The sequence below is a fragment of the Rattus norvegicus genome, chromosome 1 (genome assembly GCF_021556685.1).
Source record: "Rattus norvegicus strain SHRSP/BbbUtx chromosome 1, alternate assembly SHRSP_T2T, whole genome shotgun sequence".
Classification (NCBI taxonomy): domain Eukaryota; kingdom Metazoa; phylum Chordata; class Mammalia; order Rodentia; family Muridae; genus Rattus; species Rattus norvegicus.
In genome coordinates this window covers 199170206-199192130 of record NC_141534.1, presented here as the reverse complement: position 1 = coordinate 199192130, position 21925 = coordinate 199170206, and the positions used below count along the sequence as shown (strand labels likewise).

Below are 21925 nucleotides of genomic sequence, written 5' to 3'. Positions count from 1 at the left end.
CAAGGACCCTCTTTCCCAGTAAGTGTGAGGACAGTTGAAAAATGATAAAGAATTATCTCAAAATTTAAACCATATCTTACGTAGGAAACTACATTTATCTCATTGTTGAGTTCAGGCTACAGTTTCATCCAGTATCATAGGCTAAGCTAGGAATGAAGCAAATGTGTCTTGGATATACAGACAGGATTTTCAGCACCAAATTGCATGATAGCCTACTCTGTAGGTCGATCTTCATGGCCGATTTTCACAGCATGGTCTTAGAGAGTATCATTTTGATAAAATTATCTGGGCACATCATGTAGTGTCCCCAAACTTAGTCCACAGCCCTGAGATCACTTGAGTGTCTTAGTATTACACCCTCCCATTCTTTTCTCCTTTAGACTGAAGAATGGTCATTTTCTCATCTGCTAAGGGCTTTCCCAAAATTCCTATCGTCTTCCCGAATCACGCTTACGACTGAGTGGCATCCTGCAGGGTACACAATTTGGAGATACAGTTTATATTCGGCAGACACAGGCTTCACAATTGCATCTGACAATTAGTGAGACAGAAATAAGGATGCTGATATGAGATGGGCTGGGTCAGGGAGGCCGGGAATGTCTGTCGGGGGGAAGGTTTTTGCGGATGACACTTACATAGACACTGTGCAGCCCAATGTCATTGTGATGACTCTCACTGCCCTAAGGAAAACATCTGAAGGACACAGTAGTAAGGAGGTGTGAGATCAAGGTGGTGCTGGGAGGAACAGAGCCTCTTTTTAAGTGTCTGATCCTCCTCCTTTTATTAGGGAGCAGGGTGGGGCTGCTTTCTTCTCCATGGTTCCTGTTGGGTTTTTCTGGGCCGGTTCTAGAGACACAAGCCCAGAAAGAGAAGCAGCCGCGTGCAGCACAGTGGCTCACTGTGGAGAAAAACTCAGACCCTTGGGAACCTCCTTAAGCTGAGTTCCTGGAAGGACAGAGGGAGCGAACACAGCTCCAGGCCCTCTCCCCAGGAATCAGAGTGGTGGAAGGTGGCACTTTGGAAAGATACTGTCACTCAGCATCCAGCCATCTTCCAGTTATTAAGTACAACTTGGCATAAGCACTTTCCCATGCAGGCTCTGTGCACATCTTACAAGTCTCACTTTTTGTTTTGTCTTACTACCCTGTTAATTTTATTCTCATTTTAAAGTTGAAGAAATGAAGACATGGGAGGACTCTCTATTCCAGGGCACACCGTTGTGAGTAGAGATGTGGTCCCAGGCCATCTGCTTGTAGGACCTCACACTTACATCAGATATTTTAGACAATGTCTTAGCTTTTTGTCGCTGTGGCAAATACTTGAGAGAAACAACTTAAAAGTAGGCAGGCTTCATTTTAGATCACTGTCTGGGAGAGATTAATCTGTAGTCACTTGGCTCCATGTCTCCGGGCCTAAGGTCAGGCTAGGCATCATGGTGGGAGGGCACAGAGAAGGAGAACTGCTTATAGGAAGCTAATCTGGTACTGGACTGAGACACAAAGAAGTCAGCCAGGCCCTCAGTGATGCACTCCCTCCAGCTAGATCCCACATCCCAGTGAGAACATTCATCTATTAGGTCAGTGTCCTCAGGATCCAGTTACTGCTGGGGGCCAGGCCTTGACATTGGTCTTCTGAGGAAGACATTTCTTAGCCAGGCCTAAACAGACACTAACTTGGCTTTTTTCTTCTGGGTGTGGATAACACTGCTTCCTGGTGTTACCCACTGTGGCATTGCCTGGTTCTCACAATTGATAAGGGAAAAAAAAAAGAGAGAGACGGGGAAGAACTTGTTCAATCTGTCCCATTGTTCATCCAACGCAGGCGCCGGTTAAAACCCGAAGTCTCCTAAAACCTTAAGTATGCTGTTCATGAGTGAAGAAGGTGTCTTCCCTCAAAGGCTGCCTCTCTAAAGCGGCGGTCAGTCTCACCAGGCACAGAGTATTTTTGTAAAGATGTTTCATTTCTTAAAACTAATAAAATAATTGGTTTGGATATGTTCAATGTAGACCTTCCCCTACCAGTGAGCTCTTTTATGGCCACTGAAAAAGTCACTTTTGGGTGGGGGGCTCATTATCCCTCAAGAGCTTGGGCTCATTAGCATATGAAAGAGGAAGTTCATAAAAGCCTTTTCTTATTTTCTAATGTGGGTTCAAATCTGGGGCCATTATCATCCTATAGAAAGACCCAAATGGCATATGGATCATTCTGGAGAGAGGGGGTGAGTGCCTTTTAAGAGAATTGTTTTAGGTTTTGCAGGAAATTAATCAGAGGGATGGGCTTTGTGGAGCAGGGAGCAAATCTAATCTGTCCTTTGTTCAAATTCGCCTTGCTCCAATTCCTAGCAATTGTACACAACATGATCTTTTGTTCAGGAGACACTTGTTACATGCATAATTAGAGACTGCAGTAGCTGTGTTTAAAGAAAAACTGTTTTCCAATGTAATGTGTGATCTTGATAATAGTATTTTCATCAAAGGTAGCAATTACATTCATTAAGCTGGGACTGGCGTGGAGGCGAGGAAATTAAGTGGGAAGTGAAGCAAGAGCTCCCCTCCCCCTCTTTTTATCTCCTTCCCTTTATAAGTTGAAATGCACCATGGTGAGCTGTAACTGGGAAATACATGGTGAATATAAAAAAAAAAATAAAGTCCCTCCTTAACCTTTCTGAATAATGACCCTGCAGACATCCTAGGGACAGCCACTGTGGATGCACTTTTCAAATTAAAGGGCTTTATTCTGCCTTAATTTCCAATGCAAGTTTTAAACGAGCCCAACATATGATTCAGATCTTTAAAGGCTGCTGGGATCTTCAGGATTAATTCAATGTCCTTTTCACACATAAATAAGTAGTTTTGTGTCCTTAAAAAAAAAATCACAACAAGGCATACATCAATCAGTTTAGGAGAGAAACAAGGCCAGGCACCTATCTCTAATCACGCCTTTAACTATTCATTAGGCTTCGTTCCTTCCTTTGGAAGGTGTTGTAAATGAAGTGAGCACATGTGAGATGGAGAACTAGTACCAGGAAACCCTGCAGATCTTTTTTTTTTTTTTTTTTTTTGGTTCTTTTTTTTCGGAGCTGGGGACCGAACCCAGGGCCTTGCGCTTCCTAGGCAAGCGCTCTACCACTGAGCTAAACCCCAACCCCCCCTGCAGATCTTTGAATCTGTATTGCTGAGGGAAAAGACGCAGTATGTGAGTCTTTGTGTGTGTGCACGAGCACATCCACCTGTCTGTCTGTCTCCTCCAGGCAGGTGTCTGTGTCCTCACACTCCTAACAACTTGATTAAAAGTCCTGCTTAAAGCATGACCTTGCAAGGCCTCGGAGGACAAGGAGCTCAGACTTTATGCAACAGAACGGAAAGATAGTAAGACATCCCTGGGAAGACAGATCGGCCTACCCCATCCCTTGCTCCTGCCCCTGTTTAACCTGAGAGGCTTTCTGAGAAAATGAAAGCAGCCCCCAGAAGTTGACTGGGGGCTCCTCCTCTGTGTGGGGTATGCACAGCTCTGTAGCAAGGATTGTCCTCTCTGGGTTGACTGATCCATATGTCATGCCCATCATCTCAGAAGACAACAAAGTATTTAAACATACCATCAACACTTTCGGTTGCCTGCACAGATGGCCAACCCAGGCCCAAGTCTAGGGATTTTACTCCCCAAGGGAGTTCTGTAATTTGAGGGAAAGTTTGATTTCTGACGTTATTCAGATTTACTTTCTAAGCTACTCACTAGAGGTTGGTTTGACTTTAGGAGACAAGAACATTGGTTTAAGTGTCAAGAGACCCATCTAGTAGTCCCAGTCTGCTGTTCACTGATGGCTGAATATGGACTTAGAACATCTTCAGTGATCCTCAGAGGTGGACAACAGTGTTACCCTTACATCCACTTTGGATTTCAGAAAAATCCGGCCTCACAGAGGTCAAGCAAGTAGCCACTGCTGTGGTCAGAGTATTTTCATCCTTCTAAACCCACAGGCAGAAGCCTCGATGCCCTGGTATAATGGGACAGGATCCCTGGAAAGTGATAAATCACGAGGAGTCTGTGCTCAGGAACGGGATTAGCATCCCTAGAAAAGGAGCCGGGGGCTGCGCTTGTCTAACAGACCCTTAACTACATGGGTTTTCTCAGGGTAAGTTCTTAGCTATTTGGGATGCTAAGATGGGCAGGGATTGGAAAAGAATTCTTTCTCTTATACCACGAAGTTTTCAGGATTCTAACTTCTTCTCTGTTCTCTCATTCCTAGTTCTATTTTTCTTTCCGGCCAGGAAAAGAAATAAAAAAGTATAATTCTAATTTCAAAAGTTTCAATGATGTGGTGAAGGCGAGAGACTTTGGGACATTCAGCCCTAAATGGAGTGCTTGAGCCCCACTCCTCAAGGCTCACGGTCTGTGGGGAAAGGACTCTGAAAGACTGTAAGGGCCAGAGGTGGTGGATGACTCGGGGGAAACAGCCTCTTCCAGACACAGCAGAACTGACTCACGTCGGAACTCACAATGATGATGGCAATGCAAACAGGACCTGCATGGTCCAAGCCAGACATAATTCCAGCACTGAGCAGTCCCACTACTAACCGAGATATAGTCCCACCCTATATTTGCAATTGATACCTGATGGAGAAGAGAAAATCAGTTTTCCCTCAGTGGAGTGACACTAGATATATAACCATACTTCAGGGCAGGCTGCAGGCCCAGGAGTGGTTGGTTGGCTAGTGCAAAACAGACTCCATGTTTATGTCTGTGTTGTTAGGGCCTAGGCAAAATATTAAGGCCTAGGTAAGATGCTGAGGCCTAGGTAAAATGTTAAGGCCTAGGTAACAGTTAGCTGGCCAGCCTGCCATTATAAGGAAACTTTCTCATATGTTTCTGTGTTACTAGGAAGCTTCCTAATGCCAAGATTGATTACATAGTCTGTTATGTCCTGTGCCCTTGGGAACCAATCATGACAGAAGTCAGTAGAACTGCTTTGTGTAGTTACCCACAATAAGCTTGGAACCGAAACAACCACCCAAGAGCACTTCCTGCACCTGTGTATAAGCTTTTGTGGTATAAGCTGCCCCAGGGATGGATCCTAACATAAGAGAAAAACTATGTGGAATAGGACTTCCATTTGGAGTAGTAGTTCCCTGGGAACTGACATTCTACTTGGTAAAGAAAGTCATGTATATGGGTAACTGACATCCTGGTTGGCAAGTTAAGACATGAATGCCAGACTAGTCCCATCCTGGTAGACAAGAATATTAGACAAGGCAAGTCTCCTGCTACCATTGAATACCCTAACCAATGGGAGCAGGGTAAGTGTACAACAAAGACATGTTCCTAAGGAAATCCCCTATCCCTAAATCCTGATTGATAAAATAATTTGGCACAGATGTTTGTGAACTTTAGGCTTAAAAACTCTGTAGGATCTTAACTCAGAGTCATGCATGGTTCAGTTCCTGAATCTGGATCTTGGCCCTGGTCGATCAGTCCTGGGGTGTATGGTCAATACACTCTCCCTGTCTGACCGAGATCAGCATTTGGGTGATTTGTGAGGCAATTCCTGAACCCTAACATATGTGTGCGTGTGTGTGTGTGTGTGTGTGTGTGTGTGTGTGTGATGAACTTTTTGTTCTGTTTTTATATTTTGTTTTATTAATTTCCTTTTCTTTTTGGTTCGTTGGGTTTTTTTTCATTGTTGTTGTTGTTTCTCTTTTCTTTTGTTTTCTTTCCTTGAATAGAGAAAGAACATGAAGTTGGGTGGACAGGGAGGTGGGGAGGATTTGAGAGGAGTTCAGTGAGGGGAGAATATGATCAAAATGTATTGTATGAAAAAAAAATCTTTTTAGAAGCTGGAGAGATGGCTCAGTGGTTAAGAGCACTTGCTGCTCTTCCAGAGGACCCAAGTTCAATCCCCAGCACTCACAACCTTCTGTAACTCTAGTTCCAGGGGAATCTTCTACCCTCGTCTGGGCTCTATGGGAATTGCATGTACATGTTACATAGGTACACATTCAGGCAAACACTTGTATTATACATAAAATAAAAAATACATAAAATCTCAAAAAGAATGCTGTGGCCTAATTATTTCATGCTATGTATACCATACCAGAGTCTTAGCTGTGGCTAAACAGAAAAAAACCCCAAGCCTTTTAGATGTAGCAACAAAGGCGTTTAAGAAATAAAGCTTTTAAATTAGCTTCTTAACTTTTAGTAGATTTATTTAATTTATTTTATGAGTGTTTTGCTTGCATGTATGTCTCTACCCCATGTGAGTGCCTAGTGCCTGAGGAGGTCAGAAAAGGGCATCCGGTCCACTGGAACTAGAGCTATGGACACTTGTAAGCTGCTGTGTAGACAAGGAGTACTTTTAGCCATTGAACCATCTCTCCAGCCCCAAACAAACAAACAAACAAACAAAACATTGACTGTTTGGAAAAGAAGAAAGTCTATTTCTCCACAAAACAGCACTGGTAATGAACGAACCATGAATCATGACTTGAAAAAGGGAGGGAGAGCAGAGGCAGGCAGATCTTAGAGAGAGAAGTTTTAGATTCGAGGCCAACTTCAGAGGTAGGTATAGATCTCTCTCTCTCTTTCTCTCTCTCTCTCTCTCTCTCTCTCTCTCTCTCTCTCTCTCTCTCTCTCTCTCTCTTCACACACACACACACACACACACACACACACACACACACACACACACACCACCACCACCACCACCACCACCACCACCACCACCACCACCACTACTAGGCAATGAGTCTATTGGTACATTTACTTCTGAAGTTCATAGGTCATATTACTGTCAGCACTTGGTGGCCAGTGTCCTGTGGGCTTGGACAAGTGAATGATTCATCATTACTGAATCTCACAAAACAGTTTCAACTCTAACTTAACTTTCTCTCTCTTAACTCCTGGAACCCATTAGCCTCTTCCCCCACCATCATAATTCTGCCTTTTTCAGAATGTCATCATCCTTCCAATCCTATGTTGCTCCATCCAGTGGATGCATTTATTTTGCTTTATTATCTCTTTCCATGGTTTGATAGTTCATTTCTTTCTTTTTAATTTTAACTATTTTATTCAACTTGGAAAATGAGTACAGATCCCTGGGCATTTGGGATAGGGGCTGACAGTGAAAGGATGGGCAAGAAAAAGAAGGAGGAGGAGGAGGAGGAAGAGGAAGAAGAGGAAGAGGAGGGAGAGGAAGAGAAAAGAAGGGAGACGGGGCAAGGGTTAGTACCACAGTGATTGCATCACTGCATGGAAGGGGAGGGTAGAGTGAGTTCAGCTGAGAGCTCACATTTACCATGGTGAGGAAGCCTAAGATCTAAGCTGTCACCAGTTTCTGTCCCAGTGCAAAACTTGAGGCAGCTGGCTACTGAGTAGTCCTGCTGTGGCAGTAAGAGCAAGGCCTCAGGGACCATGCCGGTTAGCAAGAAGAGCAGGTAGGGGCTGATGGCCACTGCCCTGGGCAGGGTGAGGGTGTATGAGCATTCCTGGAGGTGTCTATTTAGAGTTCGTCCTGTTCTCACACTGAAGGGCCTGGGTTTGCCTCAGAATGTCTACGAAGCTCAAATGGGTACTCTGGAGCCCAAAGAACAGACATGATGTCTTTTTATCTGACTACTAATCCCTTACCCTGCCTCCTCAAACAGCTCAATGCAGAGTCAGATCTGGACATCACTGTGGTTAGGGATGGGGGTCAAATGTCAAATCTTATGTCAATGTAAGACTGAGGCTTCACATAACCTTCTATATCAAATACCGTACGCTTGGCAGGTGTTGTACACAGGACTTGGAAGCAGAGCACAGGTCCCATGTGGTTGTAGAGGGTTGGCAGCTCCAGGGACCACTCCTTCGATAAGCCCTGAGTGCTAGATCTGGGGAAAGTTCAGCACCCTGATAATGGGTCCTGAGCAAGGAGGGGCATCCCACGGCCCATGCAGGCTCTGGGAAATTGGACATTAGAAGGTGGAGCTCAGGAGGAAAAGAGAGCCTTGGAATCCAAAGCTTATGGTCAGTTCCCTTCAGTCAACTTGTGGCCAGGTCTAGAGCCCTGTCCTCGGGAGATGATTCGCTTCAGCTCAGTGTGGAATGATTCTCCACTCTGACTAGGTTGTTGTTTATTTACCAGTTGACTTGTTGATGGGTATCTTGGTTGCCTCCTTCAAATTTTGGCAATTATGAATAAAGCCACTGTAAACATCTACATGCAGGTGTTTGTGTGGCCAAACTCACTTTTTCTTTTCCAGTTCCATTGGGTAAGTATTAGGAAGTGTCATTGCCGGATTGCTTGGTAGTGGAATGTTTTATTTTCTAAGAAACAGCCAACGTGTCTTCCAGTATGGTTGAGCTACCTTACAGTTCCACCAGCAAGGAACAAAATCCCTGGTCGCTTCCAACTCGTGGCAGTTCCAGGCATGTGTAGTGTTCTGTGGCAAGTACATAGTAGGGATTTGCATTTCCCAGACAGCATCTAATGTAGAGCAGACTTCCATATGTTCGTTTGCCACCTGTAACTCTCCTTTGCTGAGGATCCTCTTAATATTGGGTCCATGTTTTATTTTGAGAGAGAGAGAGAGAGAGAGAGAGAGAGAGAGAGAGAGAGAGAGAGAGAGCATGTGCACTGTGTATGTGTGTATTTAGAGGCCAGAAGAGAGTGTTAGAGTCTCTGGGTTGTGAGTTCCTTAATGGTGGGTGCTGGGAGCTCAACTCAGGCCCTCCATAAGAACAACAATCATTCTTAACCATTTGAACTCTGCAGACCCTGAGCCCACTTTCTGACTTGTTTCTTTTCCTATTGCTGACTATTACTTTACATAGTATGGATAAAGATTCTTGGAAAACATCTTCTTAGTTTGTGGTTTGCCTGTTTATTCTCTCAACCATGGCTTCTGCAGAGCAGAGACTTAATTGCAGCCGCTCAAATCTTTCATGGGTCACGCGCTACTCAGCTTCCTATCACTATGACAACACTTGATATGGTCAACTTTTAGAGACAGTCCATTTTAGCCGTCTATTTCGGAGTTTCCAGCTCCCCTTTTTTACCCTGTTGCTTTTGGAATTGGGAAGGAGCAATACATTATAATGGGGGTGGATAGCCCAGGAGAGCTGTTCACCTGATTCCTCATAGTAAACCAGGAGACATGGAGGAAGGGAAAGGAACTAGAGGTCTTCTTCAAAGGGACACCCCTAACGCAGTGAAGGCCTTTCATTAGGACCATGTAGTTCCACAAACTCCTAAGAGCACTTCATAGGAGCAAGAATATAACACATGGACTTTGGAGGACATTTAAGACCTAAAGGTCATGTCTGATTTGTGTCACATTTAGCAAGCCATTGAGATGGCTTATTGGGTAAATGTGCTTGGTTTCTAGCCTGACAGCCTCCGTTCACGTTCAGGGACCCAAATAGCTGGTCATGGCATGCACGTGTGTGTGTGTGTGTGTGTGTGTGTGTGTGTGTGTGTGGGTGTACATAGCACATGCTGGAATAAATATTAAATAAATGAAAAAGTCATTGGCAAATCCAGGTCATCTATTTTTTTCTTCTGGGTATTTCACATTGTGTTTTAGATTTAGTTGTACAAGTTGAGTTTTGTGACAGATATAGTCTATTTTATTTTTGTTTGTGTTGTTTTGTTTTTCGCATGTGAATGTTTGGTTGTTTCCGTCCAGTTGTTCTTAGGAAGGCTATCATCGATGTGTGTGTTTTTATAGACTTTGTTCCTTTGCTATTGGCCAGCTCGCAATGCTTATTTGGGTCCGTCTCGTAGCTCAGAACTTGGCTGTCTTTGCGCGCTCTTGGACTGACGTTGTACTCACTTTGTCATTGTGGCTTTACAGTTGAGTCTTGATGTTGGGCAATTCTTCAGTGTGGCTCTGTCTCTTCAACACTGTTTTGCTTACTCTAGTACTTTGCCTCTCTCACCTGAACTGGTGGGATTCACTTGTTAATACCTACAAAACAGCTTTCTGGGGAACTGGATATGGCTTGCATTGAGCCTGTAGCTACAGTAATTTGGGAAGAACTAATGTCTTGATAATGCTGAGTCTTCTCATCCATGAACACACAATATGTCTCCATTTAATTTGCTTCCCTTGTTAGTCAATGTTTTGTAGCTTTTCTCATATGGCTCTAGTACGTATTTAGATTTACACCTATTTCATTTTAAGGAATCCTGGTGTAAATATCAATGCCCTTAAACTTCAGATCCCGCTTGTTCCTTGGTGGTGTGGAAGAGACTGACCCTCAGAAGTTAACGGTCTGTCCGGCAACCTTACTAGCATCACATATCTTTCCAGGATTTTGTGTAGTCGATTCCTTTAATCTCCACAGGTTGTATTGTGTGATTTTTCTGGGTGGGACATGAACTGATGTCTATTCACCCCAGAACACCAGCCTCAGACTAAGGGAACAAGTCTACTAGAAGTCTAGCTTGATGAGTCACTGAGTTTATTAGGGCTACCTAAAGGAACATGTGTGACTTTTGGGGTAGCTGCATCATCCACAAACTTCACCCCCAGCACAGGTAATGAAGCTGCATCTCTAGAGTTCCCTGGATAGCAGCTCCAACAACGAACATTATGTCTCCCTAACTGTTTACTGCATATACAACCTTTGGAGAATCTTTTTTTTTTTTTGGTATGAATCTGTACTTTATTTTAAAAAATTTTTTATTTGTTATTTTATTCATTTACATATCAAATGTTATCCCCCCTTCCCGGTTTCCCCTTCACAAACACCTTAGTCCTTCTTCACTCCCTCCCTGCTTCTGTGAGGGTGCTCCCTCACCCACCCACTCCACCTCACCACCCTAGCATTGCCCTATAGTGGAGCATTGATCCTTCACAAGACCAATGGGCCTCCCCTCCCATTGATGCCAGATAAGGCCATCCTCTGCTACGTATGCAGCATGGAGGGATTTAATTGTCTCCCTATGTTTACTCTTTGGTTGGTGGTTTAGTCCTTGGGAGCTCTGGGGTATCTGGTTGGTTGGTATTGTTATTCTTCCTATGGGGTTGCAAACCCCTTCAGCTCCTTCAGTCCCTCTCTTAACCCCTCCAGTGGGGTCCCTGTGCTCGGTCCGATGGCTGGTTGCGAGCATCGCATCTGTACCTGTCAGGCTTTGGCAGAGCATCTCAGGAAGACTCAGGATTTTCTGGACCTTCTGAATCTTAGCCTCCTTCCTCCCAAGGAGTAAATGTTTCAATTAGGAAGAAATAACCACACAATTATATCACCTGTGAAAAAATATTTGTTTCTTCTTTTCTAGTAAATATACCTTTCCTTTTTCTTATCTTACTGCATTAGCTAGAATTTCTAGATCAAGGTATAATGGACGCATTTTTAAAAATTATTTTATGTGTATGGATGCTTTGCCTGCATGTGTGTTTTTACACCATACGCATGCTTGGTAGTGTCAGATCCTTGAGAGCTGGAGTTACAGATGGTTGTGAGCCACCATGTGGATGCTGGGAACTGAGGCCCCTGGACGAATAGCTAGTGCTCTTAGCCACCAAGCTATCTCCCTAGCTCCTTTATTTTTTTAAAATCTTTTTTGAGATTATAATTTAATTACATTTTCCCCTTTTCTTTCCTTTCCTCCCTCCAAACTGTCCCATCTACCCTTCCCCACTTTCCTTCAAATTCATGGCCACTTTTTAAAATGTTATTGCGTGCGTGCGTGCGTGCGTGTGTGTCTATTCCTAAATATAACCTGTTCACAGGCCATATAATGCTATCCATTTTCAGGGCTGACTGTCTGGTACTGGACTAGTTGGTGTGCTCTTCCCCCTCTAGGGAAGGCCACCTCTTCCCTCCCTAACTTTCCTCAGTTGCCTGTAGTTTTGCGAGTGGTTGAGGCTGTCCTCTTTGGCATCTTCGTTGCTGTCTTCTTGTTCAGCTCACATTTTAGGCAGTCGTGTTGATGAGACTGTACGAGTGCAGCTTCTGACATCACGGAGAGACAGCACACTCCCCGACCCTCTGGCTCGTAGAATCTTTACACCCTCTCTTCTGCAGTGTTCCCTGAACCCTAGGAGTGGAAGCATCTTACAGATACACCCACTGGGGCTGTGCTTCATAGGTCTGCATTTTTCAACATAGTTTTTACTGAATCTTTGGAAGCTTCGCATCATGTATTGCCCAGTCCTTCCATGTTTGCCCCCACCCTTATGAGCTCTCCCCAAAAGAAAATAAAAATACTAAATTTTAAAAAGTCCAATTTGTGTTATCTATATACTCTTAGTGACCTGCTTCTGAAATAGATGCTACCCCCCACCCCACAAAAGTCATCAATTGTGGACAGCTAGTTTCAGCATCCTCATCAGACTCTTAAAGACTTCTCTTCAATGGTTTCCTGTTTAGATGGCTTTGCGGGGGTGGGTGGGTGGGTTGGGGTTTGGGGTGGGAGTAGGGGTTGTCACAGAAGTCTTCCATGTCCCTCTTCCTCAATTATGTGTCTTCAATCATTGGTACCACTGTACAAATAGCTTCCTGTTGTTTATAGTCAATGGCAGCATGGATCATGAGCTTCCGTATGGTTTCTGGTGACAGCACAGACCAGAAACACGGACCCCAGCTGCAGTAGGTTCACAGGCAGCCCAGACCACAGACATCACCATGGCCTCAGTGGCGGCCTGGTCCACAGACATCACCATGGCCTCAGTGGCGGCCTGGTCCACAGACATCACCATGGCCTCAGTGGCGGCCTGGTCCACAGACATCAATCAATGTGGTTTCAAGCTGCAGCACATACCACAGACATTGTGTGGCCTTTGGTGGTAACACAGGATAGGGACACCAACACAGAGCCTGACTGTGTTAGCCTATGGACCCAGGCATGGTCCTCAGCAGCAGCATGGATCTGGACATCACTGTGGCCACAGGTGGCAGAGCAGGCCACTAACATCACCACCATTGAATTCTCTACCATCTCTAGGTCTGCCTCTGTCCACTGTTCCGGGTTGCTATCTTTCCCATCTCTCCGTCATGTATTTGTTTGTTGTAGTGTTGCAGGAAGCGTGCACCAAAAGGCTGGGTGACCTGGAGAACGGAGGACTTCCTCTGCCCTCTCACAACTCTAGATTTTGACCAGTTTGTGGTTTTCTGTAGTTGTCTACTGCAAAGAGAAGTTTTATTTATGAAGGGTGAGGAGAAGACTACACTTATCTGTAGGTACAAGAGCAAATGTTTATAGATGGTCATTAGAGATATGGTGGTTTATCTTCCGGTAACCAGGACTTCACTCCCACTGAATACTTAGCTAAGGTTTCCAACCCAGTAATGTCATTCCTCTCACTGAGTGGGTCTTAAGTCCAATAGAGAGCTGTTGGTGACCTGTAAGGCATGGGTGCCACTACTGCATCCCTGGCGTCATCATACCATGCTGGCTGTTGATGGAGTTCGTAGGTGCCTTTGGAAACTTGCATGATGCCTTCTTGTCCAATGAAAGCTAGTCCTCAGGGAAGGGGGCACTGAGATTCGTTCTGGTTCAGAGGTCTGTGTGCCCTGTTTCTAAAGTACATGATATCTTCAGCCATGAGAACTTCCACCTCTGGAGTGGGGGTAGGGGTAACCAGGGACCACAGCAGTAGGCTGTAGTTTGGGAGTCTCTTGGATAGTTGTAGCCAACAACTCAAAAGAGGGCTTCTTGTATGTGATATTGGGGTTTTTGTTAGGTAGTCTTTGGCTGTTGGAGGGAGTACCATCAGCCCAGATGAGAAATGTTCATTAAAATTCTATGTATATTTATACATGAAGCTATGTGTGTTATAGGGTTTATTTTGTAAATAGTTAACAGTACAACTCCTTGTGGCTTTTCAGACATTCTTATTGTTTCTTCTCCTTTACTCACATTCTTCACCCTTCCCTAGAGAACCCCTCTCTTCCCATTGCTCTATCAGATCACGTGTGTCTTGCTATTCCCTTTTTTTTTTTTTTTCTCGGAGCTGGGGACCAAACCCAGGGCATTGCGTTTGCTAGGCAAGCGCTCTACCACTGAGCTAAATCCCCAACCCCTTGCTATTCCCTTTTAATCTCCCCCTTTTTCTATATTTACCCCCCAAGAAGTCCCCCCTTTTCCTATTTCCTTGATTAGACTTGTTGTCCCCTGCTATTTCCCTCTCTATTGCTCCCCAAGCCCTGTATCCTGACAATGGTTCCATTTTAACATCTCTGATTCCTGTAGTTACTAGATGCTATACATTCACATCTGAAGATTTGGAGCTAGGAGCCTCCAAAAAGAAAGAAGATGTGACATTTATCTTTCTGGGTTATCTCTCCAGCTTCACTTAAAAAGAAAAAAAAAATTGAAAGACAAAATTTTAATTCATGAGTCCCAAGAATCCAGCCATCAGTCAGATCTTCGGAGAATGAATCCCACACACTTTTCCCAAGTTTAACTCAAATATTCTCAACATGATAACTGCTCTTAGACCTGGGAAAGAGTTCAGATCTTAGGCTGTCTCTGGCCTGCATTCCATAAACGAACACATAATACATGCATTCACTGGGATTCCATGCTTCATGCAGGCACACCATGACCCGGATCCTAAATATCATTTTCATACTGAACACCTTCAAGTCCCTACAGCTCCCCCATCTCCCTTGTTCCCAAAGAGTAACACAAAAGAAGGCTACATCCAAACATAAAACTTCAGGGGAAGTCACCATCAGAGGAATAGGCTACTCTAGCAGTAAGGAAGAGTATCTTAGCTAGAGGACAAATTACAAACCTGTCAACCTGTCAAGCCCTTCCTCTCAGATGACATGAGAGTAACAGATTCTTGTGTATCCAGTCATTACTCCCTACAGCACTGAGCTGATCTTTCCTGGATTCTCTTTTGTGTTTTGATGGGGAGCTCCAGAGACTTCCAGGAATAGGCATGGCTTTGGAGCAGTTTCATACAAGGGTTGAGCAATAGCCTGAAGTATTAATAATCTGTACCACTCTCTCTTAAATATGAGTAACTACTGAGACCTAGCGGTAGTACACACAGAATATCACATGAATTCTCTACATTCATTTACAGACATTGGATCCCAAGTCTGTGAAGGGGTTTATTTTTTCTTTCCTTTTCTTTCCTTTTCTTTTTTTTAATAAAAAGTCATAACATTTAGTTAAAAATTCTAAAGTGACATTTAAACAATTAGTTTTGTGTAAATAATTTATAACTTTAAATGCTTTAAAAGAAAACACGTGTTATTTACATTTTATGTGTTTTTGTGTCCTTGGGTATATGTACAGTGCACTGTACGTATGCGAGTACCTGTGGAGGTCAGAAGAGGGGAGAGTGGGAATTAGAGGAGGTGGTGAGCAGCCCTGAGGTATTAGACCCTGGTCCTCTGCATTTCAGCTTTCAGCTCCAGCCCCCAACTACACCTTAAATTACATTGAAAAAAGGCACTCTGGACCATGCCTACATGGAAAGGTTATATTAGAGATAAGAAATGTGGCAGAGTACAAAAGCTAGAATGAATAAGCAGCCCATGGATGGGATTGAGAGTCACTTGCTAGCTTTAGGCCAGGAATGCAAAAATGGAGACCCCCGAGAGAATGGAGGCTTCAGGCGTCCCCTGCTGAAGTGACCAGGTAGCCCTGGAGGGGAAAACACAAACTGAAATCCCAAGATGGCACAGGAATTGGAGACCAACATTTTTTAGAAGTCAAGCGAATAGGACAACGTGTGGAGAGTAAGAGGTGGATCTCGAGAGAAACGACATAAAAGCCTCAAACCAAAGAGCCAATTAACCCCAAACACAAGTGCACTGCCTGCTCCTGCTGAACCCTGCTGGACATGAACGAGGATGGATGAGGGCTGCCTTTCAAGAGCTATTGGAAATGCCAGCGGGATGTTCTGCCCTTTGCCTAGGATGCGCAGTGCCTTCCTGGAACGGAGCAGCAGGCTGCTGCCCTGGCATTCAGACTTCTGCATGCAGCTTCATTCAGCCTGAGCTCCCTCATCCCCATCCTAGTAGCCAGAGATGCTGGGGCCAGCCTTTTCTGAAATGTTTGTTCTTCTGGAGATCATCCTGGTTGCTGAGAGCCAGGAGAAATTACGGACGAAAAAGAAAAAACTCAGTGGGAACAAGGGAAAATGTGTAAACTCAGGGTCAACTGCGTTCAAAAGAGTGCTAGCCCAGACAGCACCCTGCGCACACCAAGGTGACTTGTGAGAACATAGACACTGACAATATAAGTCCTTTTAACACAACATTCAAAACAAAGTTCATGTCTTGTTTTTTTTGGTTCCCCCACTCTTTCTTCTTTTTCTGCAGGGTCTATGAACCCAGACTGCCTTGGAACTTGCTTTTAGTCCAGGATGGCCCAAAACCTATAATCCCCCCACCTCGGTTCTCCCATCAGGGTTCCAGGCATGCACCGATACACTTTGCTGTATCTCGGGACCTTTCATATTAATACATTCCAACCAGAGGAATTCCCAGGACTGCTTGCCCCAGCAAGGGAAGGCATTATAAAACACATTTGAAAACGAACATGGCACCCACCGATAAGCTTATGTTTAGCTTTTGTGCACTTAGGGAAGGCCAGTGCCTGGGAAAGTTGCTGCATAAAGCAGTTGTGTATCGATTGTGCTGGGGCTGACCACTAGGCTGGATGAACCCTCTGACCTCCTGGCCCTCCATGGGTGCATCACCATACTGTCTGAGGTCACTTTGTTCGTTTACATCTCTAAATGGGAAAAAGTCTGTAAGAGAAAACATGAGACTTCGGTGACACATCCTAGCATCCTCCTCCTCCTCACAGGATCTCTTGGTAAGAAGGCAAAGTCCATCTAAACAAGCACCATGGAGCCTCCTGTTTGGGGGTGGGTGTAAGGTGAGTAGATGGCCCGGACAGCTTTGGCAGCACAGACCTAGGAAAGCAATCAGTATATGGCTTCCCAGGAGGGCTTGGGATGGAAATGGGGCCTCTGTGATGAACTCTAAGAAAAGTAGATAAGGTTCCCTTTCCCTTCCTCAGGCAGGCAGGGTTTCAGGGAGCCCTGGGGTTTACTGAGCGAGTCTTGCTGGGAGCCACAGCCTGCACTTCTGAGATATTCCTCCATGCTCTAGAGGATAGTGCGGACTGTCGCTAAGAAATGTGGGGTACATGAACAGCATCAGGATGACAGTAGCCACTGAAGGGAGAAGCCAGTCAAGAGGAGGAGGTCTGAAGCACAGAGCAAGGTTTCTGGGAAGGCCACTGAAATCAGAGTAGTTGGGATAGATAGAACAGATTACCAATTGAGGGTGAAAAGGAGGTCTTAGGAGTTTAAACTCACCCATAAAAGTAAAAGCAGATGAACAGGGATTGAGGAACAGGACCTAAGGCATCCATGGTCCACTTCCAGACCTGCAGAGCAGCGACTCACAGGAATTTAGGAAGTTAGTTTTGTGAAATGGGGTTGAGGTCAGATCAGATCTAAATTCATGATATCCCTGTCTTATTCTCTTGAGTGCTGATTACAGCCATGTGCCACCACACCAAGCTGGGAAATTTCAGTTGTTTATTTCTTGAGACACAGTTTCTCTGTTAGTCTTGGCTGTCAGGAAATCTTTTTGTAGACTAGACTGCCCTTGAACTGGCAGAGACCTGCCTCCCTCTGCCTCCCGAGTGCTGGGATTAAAGGAGTAAACTACCACCACCCAACAGGAAATTCAGTTTTTACGAATGGGCACAAGAACGTATTTGTGTTTTGGTATTCTACCCTGACAGTTTGACTGATTAACGTCTTCAGAGGAATCTGACAGAGAGGTAGTCATTGAATGGACAAGTTTTCCTTAAAGGGCCTAAGGTAATGATTTTAGGCTTTGTAGCAGAAGTCAACGTTAAGGACATGGGATTATTTACACACTGTTAGAAACATAGAGACCCATTCTTATTTGAAGCCATACCATGCACTTCACTATCCATTTACAGCACAGAAGCTCTATTAACCTAGAGGCTGTGACAAAATAGGCAGTGTCAATAGAAGGGGCATTGGATTTGGCCCAAGTCACAGCTCACTCACTCAATCTAAAACAGGCACCTGGCTTCTTGGACTAGAGACCTTTGGGAATTTTCTTTTCTTCTGCCCCGTCCCCTTTTCTCTCATATATAACCTTGGCTGGCCCCAAACTCACAGCAATCCTCCTGCTTCCAGGCTTGCCAGTGCTAAGATTACAAGTCTGCATCCCAGCCCCCGTCTTTGACTTGTTGATTTCGAAGTCATGTCCACAATTATAGCTTTGTCAATTATCCTCATTTATTTCTCTTTGTTTTGCTCTATGTAGTTCCCAGTTATGTTTTTAGGGGTAATACAGTTCATGGCTGTTGGATCTTTCTGGCAAATTCTCCCTTTTTATGAGATATTCTTTAAAATTAGTTTTGTCTTTAAATCAGTTTTGTTAAATATAGTTATTCCTATTTTTTGTTTTTAGAGCATGTGCAGTCTTTTTCCATATATTCCAACTTTCTTTTCTGGTTTTAGATATTCCCAACTTCATGTATCTAGGATTCCTTTTACCTCATCAGAATCGCATTAAAAGGACTTATTTGAATGGGTATGAGTTTTGTTTGCAGGTATGTGAGTGCCTGATGCCTGTGGAAGGTGGATGAGAGCACTGGATCCAGGGAGCTGGAGTTATCAATGATTGTGAGCCACCCTGTGGGTGCTGAAAACCAAATCTGGGTCCTTTGCAAGAGCAAAAAGTGTTTTTAACCACTGACCCATCTCTCTGGCCTTCTCATTTGAACACACCCTAAATGAGGGTGGACATACCCTAAATAAGGGGACACACTTTTGTAATGGTAGCTCAGAAATCACAATATCTCGGATGGAGCAACCACAAAAAACATTTCTGAGTGAAAAATTCTATACCAATGTTTAGATTTTTAAACTGATGTAGGAATCTGGAACATACAAGCTAGAATCTTCTATGGCTCTGAACTGTGGTGCATTGCTGAATTAAAAGGTAATTCTTTAACACACAAGCACACACATGTGGGGGTACTATCTGCTGGGAGGATATGCTCAAAAGCGGTGGCCCCTCTACTCGAGAGCTGCCAACACTGCCATGATCAAATAGAGCCTTCACGGGGGGGGGGGGGTTTAGAATCATGAATTTAAACTTGGTCTATATGACAAGGCCTATTCTCTGAAAATGAACAAAACTGGCCTGTCTGAGAAAAGAGCTATTGGTGTGGTGGACAACACCTTTCAAGAAGACTGTATTCGCTCCTCATCCATGTGTGTCAACTTTGCTTTACTTTTACTCCAGTAGCCAGAACCTCCAGTTAATTTAGGGCTTTATCTTTTCATTCCCCATAGAACACCGACTTTGTAACAATGAACAAAATCTCACACATACCATTAAGTGGAACTTTCTCTTTATGACAGATCAGCATAAGCACCCTGCGGAGTATTTCTTATAAAACAGTATAACAGTGATGCAGAATGATCTCACAAAGCCATCTTCGGACCTGACATCCGGGCTATAGCCTAAGAGCCTTTAGCAAGTGACCGATCAATCACAACATTACTATGATGCTCATTATTTACCAGGTAAACCTGAAATAAATCAACAAAATAAAACAAGGACAAAATCCAAGATCTGCCAAACGACGACTGTGTTTAGTAATGGGAAAAACACTGAATCTGAGCCGGTCCATCTGAATTCTTGTCTTTGTCCTTGGATGGATGATCTGAGAGGACAGCCTTGGTTAAGTCTTTCAGTTTAAATTGACAGAGCTGCTTTTATGGTTGTGTACAGTCTTTTTCTAACAACGCAAACTTGGCAACCAATTCGACCTGCATATACCATATAACTCCTGTGCCCTGTGTCATCTCAGTCCTCAAATTAACAAACATCGTGTGGTTCCTTACCAGACACAAACTCGAGAGACATGGTTTCATGACAGATTACAAAGTCACGGAAGTCCGAAGAAATATGAGTAGACCTCAGACATCCTCCTTGGTGAAACAATGCAAGGACTCACGGAGAGAAGCAGGCGAGTTCATACATTAATTACACCAGTAACTTACGCATGTTAACTATCCTTTGTGAATATGTGCAAAATATACACACAGAATTAGAGTGCTATGGGCACATTGCAAGTCCAAATAGGTAACGGACAGTCCCTGCTGATACTGAGTTAGGACAGAGAGTTTATCACCCTTTCCTGGGTTTCTAACTCGAGGGAGGGAAGGAAGGAAGGACTCTGTTTACTCATTGCCTCCCACTGCCCCGTCTGTAAGGCTACCTCCTTCACATGGGCACAGAAGTGGAAGATGTCTGCCCATCAGGGCACTGCAACCCACCCTGGCTTTCTTATCTCCCCATCTGTCTGTTCTGAAAGCCTGGGTGAGGGGCTTTCTTCAGTTCCCCCATTTGAAAGTCAAGTAGACTTTATCTCTTTGGATTCAAGGTCTAAATTTGTTCTGTTTCTTCCTACTGTTTTAATGTAATCCTTATCTCAACTGTATTTACACAACCTTGCATATTTAACTATGATTTGCATTGTGGAAATTAATTTAGCTCAATAAACATGACTGTGCAAAGCAAAATTACCTAGAAAATGTCAAGTTTTCTTAATAAACATTATCCTTTTGCAAAAGTACTAAAATACTTTCTACCTAGAAGTAATGATTACTTTCAGCAACTGCACGAGCCTTGGGGCATTTTTCACATCTAACTTGTGATGTTTCCTCTGGAAATGTGAAACTCGTTTGTCTACTCTCTCCAGAGGACTCAGGGTCTGCACTAGAGGGTCTTCTCCTGACTGGAAATTCCTAACACTGACCAATGGCTTCACCAGCCAGATATCTGATTAGGTTTGTCTGTTTTTCATTTACATTGTAAGACATAAATCTCTGTCTTCACAAATATAATATTATTTAATATACCAGTATAAATGACTACATATATTTACACTGAATGTGCCTGAAAATGTACCTAGTCTGTATTCCCCATTCCTTATGAGATTGTGATATTATTTCCTTATGGGGGTATATTTCTCTTAAGAATCAATTTTGAAAACCAAAATTGAATTTCTCAATTAATTACTATTTAGGATAAAGTCCAATAACCAAGTTTGAGAAAAAAAAACTCAGTTAAAATATAGAAATAAATCATACTACTGAAAAATAGTGCATGATCAGATAAATTATTTTCAGATGATTAGGCCATTATTTAAATTTTATAACTGAAAACTAATATGAGGACATGTTTTTAAAATGAGCTGCTAAAAGCCACTGCATAATATATCTTTCAGATAGTTCAATTATAGCAGCCAAAAATACTGCTTTTGTTGTTTAAAATAATAGTTTAGACTTTTTGTTGTTGTCAATTATATGGCCTAAAAAGCTACATTTTTACTTTTCTACTATTTCTTTGATATTTAGAACTAAGAGTTCTAGATTTTTCCAAATAAATTTTAACAGTTTCTACCTTGTTTAGCAACTTACCACTGAATCTCTAAAGTATTGAATAAAAATTGCCAACTGTAACAAACGCTCCTCATACCACAGTCCAAAGATTTAGTAGGAATATAAAGTGACTGTTCCTGTCGTCAATGATGCCAATACTTCTTCAAACGGTTTCCTGTTCCTGTCAATGATGCCAATACTTCTTCAAACGGTTTCCTGTTCCTGTCAATGATGCCAATACTTCTTCAAACAGTTTCCTGTTCCTGTCAATGATGCCAATACTTCTTCAAACGGTTTCTTCTTCCCAAATGCTGGCATAGTCAAACTTTTGTATACTCTGAAACTGGGATGAGAAATATAAATGTGTTCTTAGAAACAGTTTTTAGAGTAGATTGAAAAGGGGCAGGGACAAAACCCAAGGCTGAGACCAGGACAAGGGGCTTCACACAAGGGGCCTGCACTACAGACACACTCAATAAGGCACAACAGTTGCAAATGGTGGGCCAGTGACACCAGGGGACCCATGCCGC

The 21925-nt window shown here is 43.5% G+C and overlaps 1 pseudogene; it reads right to left on the bottom strand.

The window, feature by feature from the left end:
• Positions 1-581: 581 nt before the first annotated feature.
• Mospd3-ps1 (motile sperm domain containing 3, pseudogene 1) lies at positions 582-17326 on the bottom strand (annotated as a pseudogene).
• Positions 17327-21925: the final 4599 nt, after the last annotated feature.